Below are 15,968 nucleotides of genomic sequence, written 5' to 3' on the forward strand. Positions count from 1 at the left end.
ACAAGTTAGAAGTTAGCTAATCAAAGTAGTCAGGTTGTTCCGGGCCAATACTCAATCTAACTTGCCATGCATGGTGACTAAAAGGAGAATGGTGGGAGGCATGAATATAATCAATAAGAGGGTAAAAAATAAACACCAAAAGAGGCAAGCTGAGCCAATCTATCGAGAAAGAGTGTGCTTTATTAAGGGATAGAGATAGGATTGTCATTAATGATGAAAATTCCTTAAGTAGTGTGTAGGCCGACAAAGTGTATAGGAAGATTTACTGTTGGAAAGTGCACAGTAGAAACATATAGTTCAAGGAAATCAAAAAAGGTACAAGCTGATTATCAAGGATAATAATGATACTTCAATAAATGGGTAATAATCGGGCAGCTAATCAAGACTATAGTTGCAAGTATACAATTACCGAGAGGATGGTAACATACACATCCCATTAGCTTGTTGACCATTAACTGATGAAATATAGGGGGTATTATTTACACCTCGTCTCGGCAATTTAGTTGGTAGCCCATGCACGAGGCTAAGGATTAGGCTAGATAGAAGCAATCCCTGCTAGACCTAACAGCATTTGGCCATGATTGAGTGTCCATGACAAGTGTAGAAATATAAACCAAAGGATTAGAACTCAACCATGATAGGCTGACCATGACAAATGTAAAGACATAGGCTGAGGGATATTAATTTATTTCAAAATAAGAACTCGCTCGCGATTATGCCGTACATGAAGTGCATGGGATTGTGAGACGAACTTCTAAAACCACTGAGGATTGTGGCAGGCCAACATGGACGGTTAAAGAAACCTGGCCGTTATTCAATAGTATTAGTTATGTGTATAAAAAAAAGATTGTAATCTGAGCAAAGGATCCTTTCGTTGATCAATGAAAGTAGTTTATTTTTAAGTTATCTTTCCTTTTATCTTTATTTTAAATTTCTTTCTTTTAGTTTTCTAGTAAGACTCTAATGTACGAGTAGGAGTAGCAATGGAGTATTTTGATCGTAGCCCATGCTACACTCTACCTTTCTTCTTCCAAATAAGCGGTGTGACAGTTATGAAAGTTCTTGATGGTCAAGGCATCTAGATCCATGCTACTTTCATCAGCATCCTTTTATGTTCCTCTTTCTGGCTAATCCAACATCTTCTGCAACCTAAGACATAAGATGTGTTGCCCTTCTCCATCAAGCTTTTCAGCATGCCCAACTCTCCCTTCCTCTAGTCGAAAAAAAAAGTAGCCAGACAACCATGTCCGATTGGCCCTATCCTTCCTCCATTTTCTTCTCATATTTTGCGCCATTACCCTAATTTCCATCACACTATTCTCTAATTACTGGGCTTGATTCTGTTTTAAGTGTCGAGATTTAGGGTTTTGTTTTTAAAAAAATTACATAGTTATATTTTGATAAAAGTACAATTTTGAATATTAGGTTTCAAAAGGAGATTTTAGAATTAATTGGATTTGTTTGGTAGATATTCTCTCAAGGTAAGTAATAATCCATCTTTCCTAATTTTCTTATTTAAATTATATTATTTTTGACATCAAATAAATTGTAAATGGATTTATATTTGATATATGAACTTTATGAAACTATGTTTTAAATAGAAATAAAAGTGAAATTTGGAAGTATTGTTTTACAGAACATTATTATATGGTTTATTGATCTTACATGAAATATGCATATTTTGATTAGAATATAACCTATATTATTCTGTAAAAAGAGCTCTCACATATTTTGGATTCGGACTCATTACCATACTATATTTTGATACCCTGCTAGTGGATATTATATGTTGACACATTGATACTTATGCATCGATATCTTGCCAACAGAGTTATACATTATACGTTGATCATCTGCTAGTGGATATTATATTTTGGTATATAGATATCCTACCAATGGCAATTATATGTTGGCACATTAAAATCCTACCAATTGGGGCTTATACATTGGCATATTGATTTCCTGCCAATTGGAGGCTATACATTGATACATTGACTATCTCTAAGCTCATTATTGTAGCCCGATCATAGGGCATAAGTATTTTAAATTATCTAGTTGAGGTGCTCATTATTTACTGGGATGTTGAGCTCATTATTTAGACTTTTTTTTCTCGTTACAAATTTTGGACATTAAATAACGACAGATATTGCTATAGATATATGATTAGAAATAAGAGCCGATCAACCAACTTAGCTTAGAATAATATTGCTATCGAGAGATACTAGAAATATTTATCGGTTCCTTATTTAGATTAGTGTTGGATGAATAGTTGATTTAAACTTTTGTAATCAAATTTTAGATATCTCTTGTTAGTTGGATTTATTATTAAGTATTAGAATTTGGATTTTTGATTGCTTTGATTCTGCTACAATAATATGATATCATGATAGAAACCTAGCATGCTGGTGGGGTATGGGGTGGTTGCGGCACGACAAAACTCCACCAAAAGCGAAGCAAGAATCTAAAAGAATGATGCAGGGGGAGAAAATGGGAAAAGAGGGTACAGAAACAGGGGTGGGGGAAAAATCAGACCAAAACTCAGAAGTGTCAGACATTATTTGTACAGCCAAGTTGGCAAGTCAATAGCTTGACGTGCAGGAAAGAAAATAAAAAGAAATCAGGTCAAAACCCATGGATAGAGATCGCATGCTTTCTTGTTAGATCAAGAGGGAAATAAAAACAGGGAGAATACATTCTAATACCAAAAAACATTCTACTATGATTATTGAAAATCCATAAAGACAAAAGAGAGATATAGATGAGGAGAGAAGAGAAGAAGAGATAAAGATGGAAACAGTAGAGGAGGTGGTGGAAAAATTGGAACTTTGGCTTCCTCACAAATTTGAGCCAAAATCTAACATTTCTTAGATCCAATCATTGTGGTTCAGGTGGAGGCGGCAATAGTACTTGAGCAGCCCTCCACAAAGTACTAATTATAGGTGAAACCCTACATTAGAAAATCAATGTAATATTGGAGACCTTAACCCGATGACGCCTTCATTGGCGCAAAGGCATTAGTCGCTGGTCAATTGCAAAAAGCAGCAAGGTGACATGTGAAAGCCCTCGAAATAGATAGGATATAACGACCAACAACCATAAATAATGAGCTGTTCCCTTAGCATGGTTTTAGAGAGAAGAAATAAAAATAATAATAATAAGAGCGCGGGTCAATACTTTCATGTGTAAATTTTAGTTGATGGACCAGTATGAAGCAATATGCACAGGCTCCTATTTTTTTTTTCTTTTTGTCTTGCATAGTGTTTCACAGTTGGACTGGTCGAGCCAGCAGATCTGATCCAACCAATAACCGCCTATAATTTCTCCCTTGTAATCAGCATTTAAATGGTTACATATGTTTGTATCCCTCTTGTATTCGGCCTCCTTTAGATGCCTTTCCCTGTAGATTGGAGTCCAACCGGGTGAGCACACAAGCAGAGTGCAATGTGTCGGCATGTGGCAGGGACATTTCAGTCACAGTGGCTGGTAAGATTGTCACGTCGCTAGAGTTGGAAAAATAAAGAGGGAGGAGGGAGGAAAAAACCAAAAAAGGCTCTGAATCGCTGGCGTGAAACCTGGCACGAAAACAACTTGTGCAATTCATTGTGTCGGTGTGATTCCACAGTGGGACCGCGGTATAAAACGCCAATTCCCTCATCAGTCATCACATCAAAAGCTTCAATAGTTTCACAGGCCAGAGACTAACATGGGTAGACGCAGCACCCCTAAAGATCTCTGAACTCAAGCACGACCACCTCTGATATTTTGGTACGAGTCTTGGTAACTGAAACGGAGTCCTAGAGACGCACTAACTATCAGGTCGATTCGTAATACAGACAGCGAACATCGAGCTTATAAGATCAAATCAAGAAAGAAGCATGCACCTTGGAGAACTTTTGTTGTTGATTCTGAGCAGCACACAGGATGAGGATGTTCATAATAAAGAATTAATTCAATTTACCACCGAGTTGTTGCAGCACAACAAAGACATGATGCTTAGCTTGGATACGTCCAACAATCAAGTAGATTTCTATGGTCATGAATGCTCCCCTATCGAGGCAGATGGTCCTCCATTAACAGTAATGGCTTTTGTACATTTATGGAGAGTTTCTATGGTCTTTAGCTTTAGATGACAGGTCTCTGTTTATTCTGTAAAGATGGACCGTGCTACCACAAGATGCCAACTAGATGGTTATTACCCTTCCAGGCAGCGTTTGATTCCGGAATAAAGCGGCACGAGGTTTGCACACCAAGAGTTTTTAATGCATTTTCAGCAAAAAAAAGAGTTTTTAATGCATACAGAACAGCCTTTTAGAATAACATGTATAGCTACGCCAATCAAATTTGCTTATTCCAGACAAAACTATATCATCTGTAATAAACTATTCCTAGCATAAAACTAATTCTCCTCCAAAACCTCAATCGAAATTTATTTCAGAGTGTACAAAAAAGTAGGAAGAACCTGTGACATAACAATCCCAACAGACATGACCTGTGAGAGAATATTCCAACAAAAATAATTATTCCTACTCCACTTCTTTTTCCTGAACTAAATGCTGCCTTGGATATACAGACGGTTCAGGGCGTCAAACTGAGTAACTCTGAAAGACGGTTAGAGCATGAAAACAAGTTTGTAACATTTATTAGGGTTAAGATCAACTGCCTTGGATTTCTGCTTTCTTCTTTTTTTTTCACGCACATTCCCTGTATGATTCTATTCCAATAAACCTGGAAATAATGACCAAGATTTTATCCTTAATGTAGTATCAGACACTCGATGAGTTCCCTCTAGGGCGTTTACCTTAACCATCTACTACTAGTTAGCTCAATAATAAGAGAGGTAAAAGGCTTAAGGTCTAGGAAGAGGAGGAAGTTTACATTACCTAAACAAGCGTCGGAAGCCTGTCAGATTTCCAATCCAGTTGTGAAAAGTTGGGAGTGACAAGGAGTTAACCACACCGTGGTGCAGTTGCAAGTCTTAAGGTACTACGCTAAGAATGTGGGGAAAACTGCATGCAATCAGGGAGGGCCAAGAAGGGCAGGGCATCATGCGTAAGTCATCGTGATCCATATATGCACATCATGGGGGCAAAAATTGAGCCATCAACATTAAAGTTGGAATCCTGTGTGTTGCTCCTTTGACATGTTCCTACACATATTAGCAGTGATATGTTCCTATGCTACGAACCAGCAGTTTGGTATAACAACAATGGCATACCACAAACATAAGAAACAACAAATATTTTAGAACCTGCAAGATAAATGCCACAAAGCCTACATGGAAGTAAATGGACTCTGGCCAGTGACCAATCCATCGTAACAGATCATCCAAAGAACAGTGGAACTTCTTTTATGATGCAGCTTCCATTGATTATTGGTCAATGATTTGATGCAAGGAAAATAGATGACAAGTTTTACATACACCCATGCAAGAGAAGCTCTAATTTTCATCTTGGAAAAAATAAAACTTCTTAACTGAACAGCAGCAATTCAGCGGCAAAAGCGCTAACCAAAAATACTGAGGCCCAGTTCTATGCTGGTATTGGTCTATTGGACTACTGGGAAAAACCCAACAAAGCTCAAGATTTTCCAACTCCTTGCAATTGGGGAAGACACAATAAGAATACAGTGGCTTCATTGGGTATCTACTGCAACACACTTATATGGTCAACAAACAGAATGCATTTTATGTACAAGCAACACTAATAGAATGAGCCATCGGTTATGAAGGTATAGCATTCAACGAGAAATAGCAAGAGCACATGAAATGTCACCTATACCAAATAGACGATTACTCAAACTGCAGGAAGAACCCTGACAACCGAATGGGGCAGTAGAAACATTGATACAAGTCAATATTTCTCAAATACAAGGTTTGAACTAATTTGACTTAAAGAAATATATAGGCTTTGCCTAAACAGGAAAAGAACAAATATAAGCTCCCTCAAATATGATTGGCCAATAAATTATAAATTTCGCATGTCTGAAAATGAACCACACTTTCGATGTAATAATGGTAGGTTCTTACAGCTTGCTGCCTTGAAAAGCCCAGCATGTGGCATTCACAGAGTAAGAGCAATCAATTAATCGTCTAGATACAGGCCTAGATCAATATGCCAATTGAGCATTATTTCCACAAGCAAACAGGCCTATTTCCAACACCATACAGGTCTCAAAAGCATTCATAAAGCCCCTTCTGTGAGTCATTGGAGCATCCCTATAAGGAGACATAGGTTGCCCACCCAGCAGAACATCAAATAAATGGACCTCTAAACTAGCTTCAACTACCAATCTTATTAGGCTTCAGCATCCATGAGTTTTGTACATTTTGAACCACCTCGGTGAATCTACAGAAGAAAAATGGCTCCCATAGAGCTAGAATTTACACTAAGAATAGCATTCCTATTCATTTTGTCATATTTGATCAACACTGCTTGAAAAAGTGATCTCTTTCTTCGAGAAAGGCAAACAATGGCCAGGTGTACATATGTGTGCCTGTATTTGGAACAGCAGCAGGCTCCAAAATCCTACCTAACCAGAATCCACTTAAATAATTTGATTGTCATAGTCTAAACCACTGTTCTACATTACATTCATTACTTTCCTTGACGAGAAACTAAAACTTCATCTAATCAAGAGAACTATTCCGCAGCAGGGAGTCCTCAAGAAAGAAAAGAAAATGAGAAGGTACACAGTAAAGAATTCTAACAAAATTTTAACAGGAATAAAAAACAATTGACATGGATGACTTCTTAAGAAGAGTCCAAAGATTTTCCCAAAAAAGAAGAAGAAGAAGAAGAAGAGTATGAATAGTGCAATAAAGCTGGTAAACAAACGTATTTTTGTTTTAAGTAAGCTAGCAAAGACTTTTCTTGACACATGATAAGTTGAGCTTAAGGAAGGTCAACAAAAAAAAGGGTGAAAGGCGGAAGCAGGTAAGTGGATCAGACTATGTATGGTAGAATGAGATACAATCATCCTTTTGAGCAATAGGAAGATAATAGAAGAGACTTCAAGATATCTCTAAAGTTTTTGAGAATTACCAAGTTCTGGTAGAAGTGTAGACACAGGAAACCCACAACAGCAATGATGCGTAAGGATAATTAAAAGAGCATAAATGTCATGGATAACCACAAGAGATTAAACAGGACTGAAACATAAATACGATCTTGAACAGAAAAATGCCAATCTTTCCAAGTATTGTGGTACCAATTGATTAATAGATTGGGGGAAACATAGGCATGGCCACCCCTGATAATAAATAACACCACCAGAGAATTACAGTTGAATATAAAAACACTGACTAATTTTGTATTCTTATTCATACCAGTTTATTAAAAAAAAGGGGCACATGAATTACATCAAAAATTGCAGAACTACACTTAGAACAAGCGTTACTTAGAGACATGACAAAGGTGTCAGGTTTCCAAGTGTCCAAAAGAGTCTGATACAGGAATCCTCTGAAAATCAGACATGCAGACACGTCTGTATCTTATCTATGTTATTTAAGTTCATACAAATCAATAAAATGATCAGTAATGGTTCTGTTAAAATTACCTGTGTTCATATAGAAGTGCCAAAAGTAGCCATGTAATGATAACAACATCATAATTTAATGGTATTAAGTTTCAAGGAGTGTCATCAAGTGTCCCAAGTGTACTTAAGTATTCAAGTGTCCAACACGTTCAAAAAAATCCAAAATTTGGAGTATCCAGGTTACTTTTAGAGATTGATGGAACAATCTTGGAGAACTGAATTGCTTTTAAAGGGAAACAATCAAACATCCATATTACTTCCTTGCCAGGTCAACTATATAAACAAATCTGAAAAATGAATTTATAAGTAATATTTTGTTGATTGGGAACAAATAATATGCTTGACTTCACAAGAGGTGTTATGGTGGGAATTCAGAAAGGTGCACTTAAGATGTACATTGATAACTAAGATAATAAAATAACATTAGCAAGTATTAAGAGTAAATGAGGCAAGACAATTGACTTTCCAGATAAAATTAGGCTTATGCAAAGGTTGGTCTGCTTATTAAACTTGTCAAAAATGCAGACAAAATTACATGGAGCTCCCCTGGCGAATGTTATTTTCCATTATTGTACTATGAATTGATGACAAAGGTCACCTCTACACCAAAACTCATGACAAATAATTCCAATGTATAAAAGATGTGAAGATTGACATAATTAAAAGATGGTACACAGAATGTAATTTAATGAGAATGTATATGTGTTCATGTTTGAGTGTGAGGATGTGTATGCACATAAACATACACATACACATACAAAATGCAGGCAAACGTGCATGCACACACATATACAATGTTTTAAAATGCAGCACATTAGACACACCTAAGCGGATGCAGTCACTTGACCATATTGCATTGTGTAAATGCGGTTACTGTACACGGTCATACCACATATGGGCCAAAAAGGCAATCCATTTAGCACTATGCTTGATCCTACATGGAGCACAATTAGCATTATGCAGCTCTGCCAAGCGTTATTATTTCAAATCTGACCAACTATTATGTCAGCCTGTGCAGATGGAGCATATTCAAACTGATGGTTAGGTTGGAGACAAGCAGGTGTTCCACGATTAGTGCTAGGAAGTAAATTTGACATGACAAAGGTGGTGAGGTTCTTGTTAGAGGAAGGAACTACTTGTTAAAAAAACTTTTTGAGAAAGTTTCCTAGACAATTGAACTACTCACAGAAGTTTTGAGAATTTATGATAAAAGTAACTGATTCCATATTATTGATGAGTTTCAAAATTTCACACGTAATTATAGGAGTTTTACATTGACAATTTTGCTAGTTGATGTGTTTAGTCCTCAAGTTATTGGATGCAACCTAATATGAGACCTTGTTTGTCAATATTTTTAATTTAAAATTTTATTTATTAACCTAATATAATTTTTGTTAAATTATTCTGCAACCTAATTGGTGACTACAAGTGAAAATTCAACTATTTTTTTTTTAATATTTGTGTATTGTATCATTACAATAAACATTGAAATGAAGCACATATTATTTGAGTCAATACCAATTAATGAATCTATTACTATTTTTAAAGGTTAATATTTGTTGTAGGTATAATTAATTTCAACAACTTATTATTTTCATATAAAATAATAACACCATTACATTTTGCAAACGCTTATTTCCCATTTTCCCATACCTGGCCAATTTTGCTTCCTATAAAGAGGTAGTTTTATCTATTCATAAAAATTTGCCATTTAAGCTCCTTATTCTAGTTTTCCCAACCAAACAACATTTAGATTTAACCTCAAGAATAAAATATTCTGAACCAAACAAGAATTTAGGATGATTCCATGTAACCCATGGGCTAACTATGTTACAAAGGGTTACTATTGAAATGGGATGGCACCATTAGTATTGCACCGTTCCAGCATGAAAATAGTACCGAGACGGGACCAGGTCACCAAAATGGGCAAAATCAGAACATATTGGCCATCTAGTATAGCTGATATGAAGCTTGTCCAAATTAGGATGGCACTTTTTTATTCCTTTTAAAGCATGGGAATTGGATGAACCACCATCCTGATTGGTTCCGACCAGTACAAGCTAGTACCAATCAATACAAAGCCCATCCCAATCAAAACAGCATTCTTGGAGGGGGGGGAAAAGGATAGAGGGCCATGATGGTTGACCCGAGTGAAGTGTGAAAGACATCAATCGAATATTAAATCAAGTACAAAATCATACTAGAAATAAATTGTTCAACTCAATAATGAAAGGAAACGTGTTAGATTATTCAAAGCTACCAACTGCGAATCCTCTGAACTTTGCATCCATCTATCTAAATTGTTACGAGTTTTGACCATGAGTGATAGGGATGAGGGAACAAACTTTGTTCCCTGTGAGCAATTCATTCCCATAGTCATTGTGCTATAAGTCAACAAATGCCAGCTAGATCAAATACTGTAGGCACCAACAGAAACTTCAGTTCAATTCTTATTCATATTGCACATCAAAAAAAAAAATGACGTAATATTCACATACATATCAAAACCCCCCAAAAAATGAAAAACAATAAGGAAAACAAAAACCCTGAAATTTCGGTACTAGTATGCACCAGTCCCAACCCAAGAAAGAGCCTGTACAGTATGGATCAGTACCATATCGTTCATGTGAAAGATCGGTACCACCCTCAATACCGGTATTTCAATCCTTGGCTAGGAATAATTATTCTAATGGTGCTATTCCGCAACCAAACGCAGCCTAAACGGTTAACACTAGGTTTTCTCCTCTCTTGAAAATGCTCTCTTGCTTCAATTTCATGAATGATTTTCAATATTAATTTCCATGGTGAGTGGATATTTGGAACCTCATAGAATGGCAAGGAAGCTAGTAGAGGCCTCCTTCATGGATTATGTTGCTTTAGTTCATGCATGGACAAGTTTGACTTCTTTGGTCAAGGTGTCTTAGCTTATGCTGAATCAAGTGTAGTCGGTTAGGCATTTAAACAAAGGTTAAATTGGTGTAGCCAGCCAGATCCTCGCTTGACCGACCTGGAATGGAGAACATTAATAATCTTTAAATTTCATCAATTGAATGTGGGATCTTGGATTAAGAATAATTAAGTTTAGATCAGCAAGCAGATTAAGTATGTAGTTTGTCTAGTTCGAACATTTGGGTTTATTTACTACTTCCTGGGTTAACGACGATTAGGCTTTCTAGTTGAATAGGTCAAGTTGGATTATGGTGTAATTATGTGGTTAGGAAAAAAGAGCTAGGTTTGGTTAAGTAGGTTTTTAAAATGAAAACTTGACTCCTAAGGGATTACTATATGATAAAGGGTAATGATGAAAAAAAAATGTCAGTTGATTGTTGATTCCCATATTGAGAACAATGTAGTCGAGTTTTCAAGTTTGCCAAATTTCTCCTCTCAAATTAAAATATCAGCAATAATCTTTTCCATAAAACTACAAAGTTAATGATTAAATGATGCTAAAGATTTCTCAAGCAATGTTTCAGCTTCTCATCAACTTCGGTCAAGAAACTGATAGAATATCACCATCAATGAAAGATTGTTTGCGTTATATGAATATCACAATCTTCTCTGACTAAAAGAAAATTGCCAGTTTTATTTTATTATAGCAAAAATTCTGACTAGATGAAGGAAAAAGATGCTCTTATGTAGTCTCAATATTAGTGTAAATCTCCTACTCAAGTAAAGAATATTTATGTCAAAGAACATCCTGAAGTTTTTATAATTCAGATTCCTAAAGAGAAGGAGGTAGTATAGGTCTAAATTAGGTTTGCTTTAGTTATTTTGATTTTTTATTTTAATTTTGGTTAGTTTGCTGGTCTTTTGAGTCTTAGATGTCTTTTATTTAAGGGGATAGGTTAATTATTTTCTTGCAATTTTCATATAAATCTTTAGGGTTAGTTTCCTAGTGGTTTTTAAGTCCTAAGTGAGTGCATCTATCATCTAAAAGTCCTAGATGGGACGTAATTTGGGTTAAAAAGCAACTCATTAGGATTGTGATTTGAAAAGATTTTTAAGGTCTTCATTGAAAAGGGTTGATTCGACGCTCAATGGACCATTTGATGGTCCAATACAACATTGACCCTCTAATCACATATCGAGATGCGTGGAAACAAAGTTTCTTATGTTTATACAATGAATTAAAGCATTGTTGTTGATATTCATGACACATGCAGTGCACATTGCTGCATGTCTCCACACTCTTAAATTGGGATCAAGGGCCAGCACTGCATCAAACCATTAAATGGTTCAATAAGCATTCAAATCCACCTGCTTCTGTTTAATGTGGATCCCATGAAATTACGAATTTACCATTTTTAAAAAACCTCTAGTTGTCTTTTATTATAAAAATCAATAGATTCAATATAATGGAGTTCTTAGTTGATTAGAAATCCTATTATGAGTCAAACAATGTAAGTTGTCCTTGGTCCATTATAGATAAGTTGAGTCCGATGGTTAGCAAAAATTGTTTTAAGGTTGTTAGAGGATATATGCATACATGCATACATATACATATATATATGTGTGTGTCTATGTGCCTGCGTATGTATTTATGGAATATGGATCCATGAGGAATGATTAATTAATGAACCATGCATAGTTTATGTATTACTTTTGAATGAAATGACTCCTTTGTGTAGGTCTTGTTTGTCCTTCATCATCTTTCCTCTCTCCACTACTTCACCATAATTCCAACCATCCTTTTCCCATCTTTTACACTCTTGTCTTGCTGTTTTGACTAAGAAGGAAAAAAAAATATTCAGATCTACTCAGATCAGGAACTTATTCAACTCACATCAAGCGACTGCATTAGAACTTCACATGAAAAAAAATCTGACCTACTATAGAACACAATTCTAGTAATTCAAGACTGCTTACTCAATCTCTAACCAAAATAAGATCAATACATGCTAGTCATATTCACATTAAAACTCTAAAAGCAAACCCAAAAGATAGCCACTAGAACATATATGAACCCCTGCCCAAACTACTCACACACACAAACACAGAGAGAGATAGGTTGGACTACTCTTGGAAATATTTGGCCCTTTTGTCACTGGGTGTGCTCTAAGATTTGGGCAAATTATAATATAGAATTCCAAAAATCCTTATTCTATCCTCCCCATTATAGGCCTACCTTCTCTGCCTTATGTCCCTACCTTGCAACCTCCTTAATGCCAAGTCATCTCATTGCAAGGGCCACCATACCCTTCCCCGTATTATCGAAACAGCTGCTCCAACAAATACACCTTACAACCTCCTGCCTCCAAATGATGCCAAGCCCATCTCATTGTAGGGCTTGTGACACCTTATGTTGTCACAATGGCATTGTTGAACCCGCTACTCCAATTAACCAGCATACCATGCCTCTGGCAGGCCCATCTCATTGCTGAGAACATGGCACCTTCCAATTCGTCATCAAAGCAACATTGTCAACCCTTTGCTTGAGCAATTGACCAGCATGCCACGCCCCCTTGTCTTTTTTTTTTTCTGTTTCCTACCTGGTCCCTCCTCTCCTAGCCACTACCAAACTCATCCAACCAATGGTGGTGGTGCTACAACCCTGTCTTATTCCCTCATGATCAAGAAGAGCCCGCCACCCTGAATCAAGTGATAGCGAACCTAAACACATGGTGGTTTTGAGTGGCAACGGTCAGACTAACGGAAGAAGGCAATAGTTGGCATTGGCTAGAGTAGCAGAGGAAGAAGTTGATGTGGTCATGGGCACAATGTAGGTTTGGGTTGTGGGTAAAGAGAATGTAGAGGACGATAGATGGAACATGGAAAAAGATAGGTAGAAGTGCTATTAGAAAGTGAATCAGCTCATTGTTTCCCTTCTTATGCACTCTAAATAGTCAAGATAGAAACCTCATGGATAAAAACTTTGAGTATTTGGATTCAAATACTCTTAAGTTTAGCCCAATTAACTCTATATACAAACACATACACAATTGGTATTTGGCACACACAATACACATAACTGTAGTTGTCAAAAGCTCAAGGCGGACTAAGGCACCAAGGTCTCTTGAAGCTTAGGTGCAAGGGGCAACACAAGGAATGTACCTCGATGAAGTGAGGCGCAGAGTACTAATATACATATAAACAGTAATGAATAAATAATTCTAAAAGTATAACAATGAATGATCAATTTATAAATATAAATAGAAGCATTATAAATCATATTTATACATATATAAAAGACATGGCATGCAAAATATCAAAAGTTGAATATAATAAGTTAATAAGCCACACAAAATAACTATATCGTACTACTACCAAGTACGAACTATTGAACCACATAAAAATATTGAACCATAAGAAAGTTAAAAGTGTTCTAAACTCAGAACATGAAAGCAAGCATATCAGTATAGTCATCCAAAATACAACTAAAAAGAGACCAAGATATCCAACATGAGACCTAATCCCCTAAAGATCATCATCATCATCAAGTGCAACATCGTCTACATCTTTATCAGATTTAAATTCTCCATAATCTTCCTCTTTGGTCTCATCTGAAGGACCAGCAACACCACCATTGGCAAAGAAGAAGAAAAGCAGAGGAGGAGGAGCAACAGCAATAAGGCAGAGGAGGAGGAGAAGGAGGAGGAGGAAAAGAAGAAGAAGAGGAGGAGGAAGAGGAGTACCAGCACAGGCAATAACAGTCGCATGGACAATAGGGCGAGAAGAAGGAAAAGAATAGGAGCACTAACTACAGGGCAAACAACAACAACAATGATGACAACAACAAGAAGGGCTTAACCGAGAGTAGAGAAATCTGCCAGAGAAATCAGAGCCCTTAGATCAAGGTTCACAATCTAAAAGCCGGACCCCGCACTAGTACCATGTTGATACAATATCTGTACGGCCAGTACAGAGGTCGGTTCAACGTACTGAGACTCGTCGTCCCCCCATACTGAGTCTCGATTTGATACTAGTACGATATGATACGTCCAATACAAGGTAGTATACACTGATACAGCAAACTTTGCCCTAGATCCATCGGAGGAGCGCTTGTTCCTCTCAATCGAATGTTGATTCCTCTCAATCAAGCCTTCAAATCCCTAATCTACTCCTTCACTCTTTTGGCAGATTGATCTTGTGGCTGAAATTAAAAGATGAAGAGATAAACTTTTGAGTGCTTACATCTGTGTTTTTTAAGGCACATTTTTTAAGCACCTAAGCAGGTGGGCCTTGCCTGGGGCTAGTTGACGCAATTAGGCTGGACTTCATGAGCCTTGCACTTAGGCATGCTTTTGACAATAACCGGTTCCTTCTCATTCTGTCTCAATTCCATAACCGGTTCAACTTCCTTGGGATAAGTACCCAACATAGTCGATGCCCTCTTTCTTTCCTTCTCAAATGATGATGAAGAAGACCCTCTACATGGCTAACCATAAAACTTGGCCGTCTATACAACAATTACATCCCCCCAATCCTTAACGTCTTCTAGATTCCTAATCTGAAATCCCAAGTCCGTTAGAATCATTCCTAGATTGTACCACTACATGTCTCAATGCACCTTCAGTAGATACCCAACAATAGAGTCCTTAGTTGATGGTCCTAAATTGGCAACCACTTCGAATGATGGACCACGATCGATATTTCTTTTGATTGATGGATCCATGATTGAAAATCCTCCTTTGGTTATTTCACTATAAACTTCCCAATGCATTAACTTAAGATGAAATCTTCGATCGAGAGTATTCTTCTTTTGCACTACATCCACCGACTGGACTAGCCTATTGATGAAGGGCTTGGATCATGAGACAAATTACCTATTATGATGATCTCTAAGCCCTTGTCGAACTGCTATGAGTGTCAATGGAACATAATGGAGCATCGAAATTATATGACAGCACAATTAATCATGTACCCATTTTGTATGTCTAGACAAATTTTCTATTTTGATGATCTAAGCCCCCGTCCAACTGCTAAGAACGTCAATGGAACATACTGGAGCATCAAAATTACTTGATGGTCCAAAATTGTTCATGTATCAAGCTTGTCTGATATTTAATTAGTTAGAGATATTTGGTTAGTTGGCCCTTAAGTAACTTAGTTATTAACTTACTTGGCCACCAAGTTAGTCCTTTTATAATCACGTGTTCACTGACTCACAAGTAACTTGGTCTCCAAGTTGTTTTTCTTTGGTTACTTACTCCCTAAGTCAAGGTAAGTTATATATATATATATATATATATATATATATATATATATATATAGTGAATAGTGAAAGGACAGTCATGAGTTGTATTGTATGAGTTTATGTTGCTGAGAAGGTGGTTTATTTCCTCATATCCCTCTCTTCTCCTATACCTCTATCTTGTCTCCCTTTCACTCTCCTCTCTCTCTCTCTCTATTCTCTTTCTTTTTTCTACCCTTCACAACTTTCTTCTTCTCTTTATTTCCTAGACCATCCTTGCACAAGGAACATCTATATTAACATG

The sequence above is a fragment of the Phoenix dactylifera genome, chromosome 1 (assembly GCF_051530095.1).
Source record: "Phoenix dactylifera cultivar Ajwa chromosome 1, Ajwa_hap1_PhDact_Kaust_v1.1, whole genome shotgun sequence".
NCBI classification, from domain to species: domain Eukaryota; kingdom Viridiplantae; phylum Streptophyta; class Magnoliopsida; order Arecales; family Arecaceae; genus Phoenix; species Phoenix dactylifera.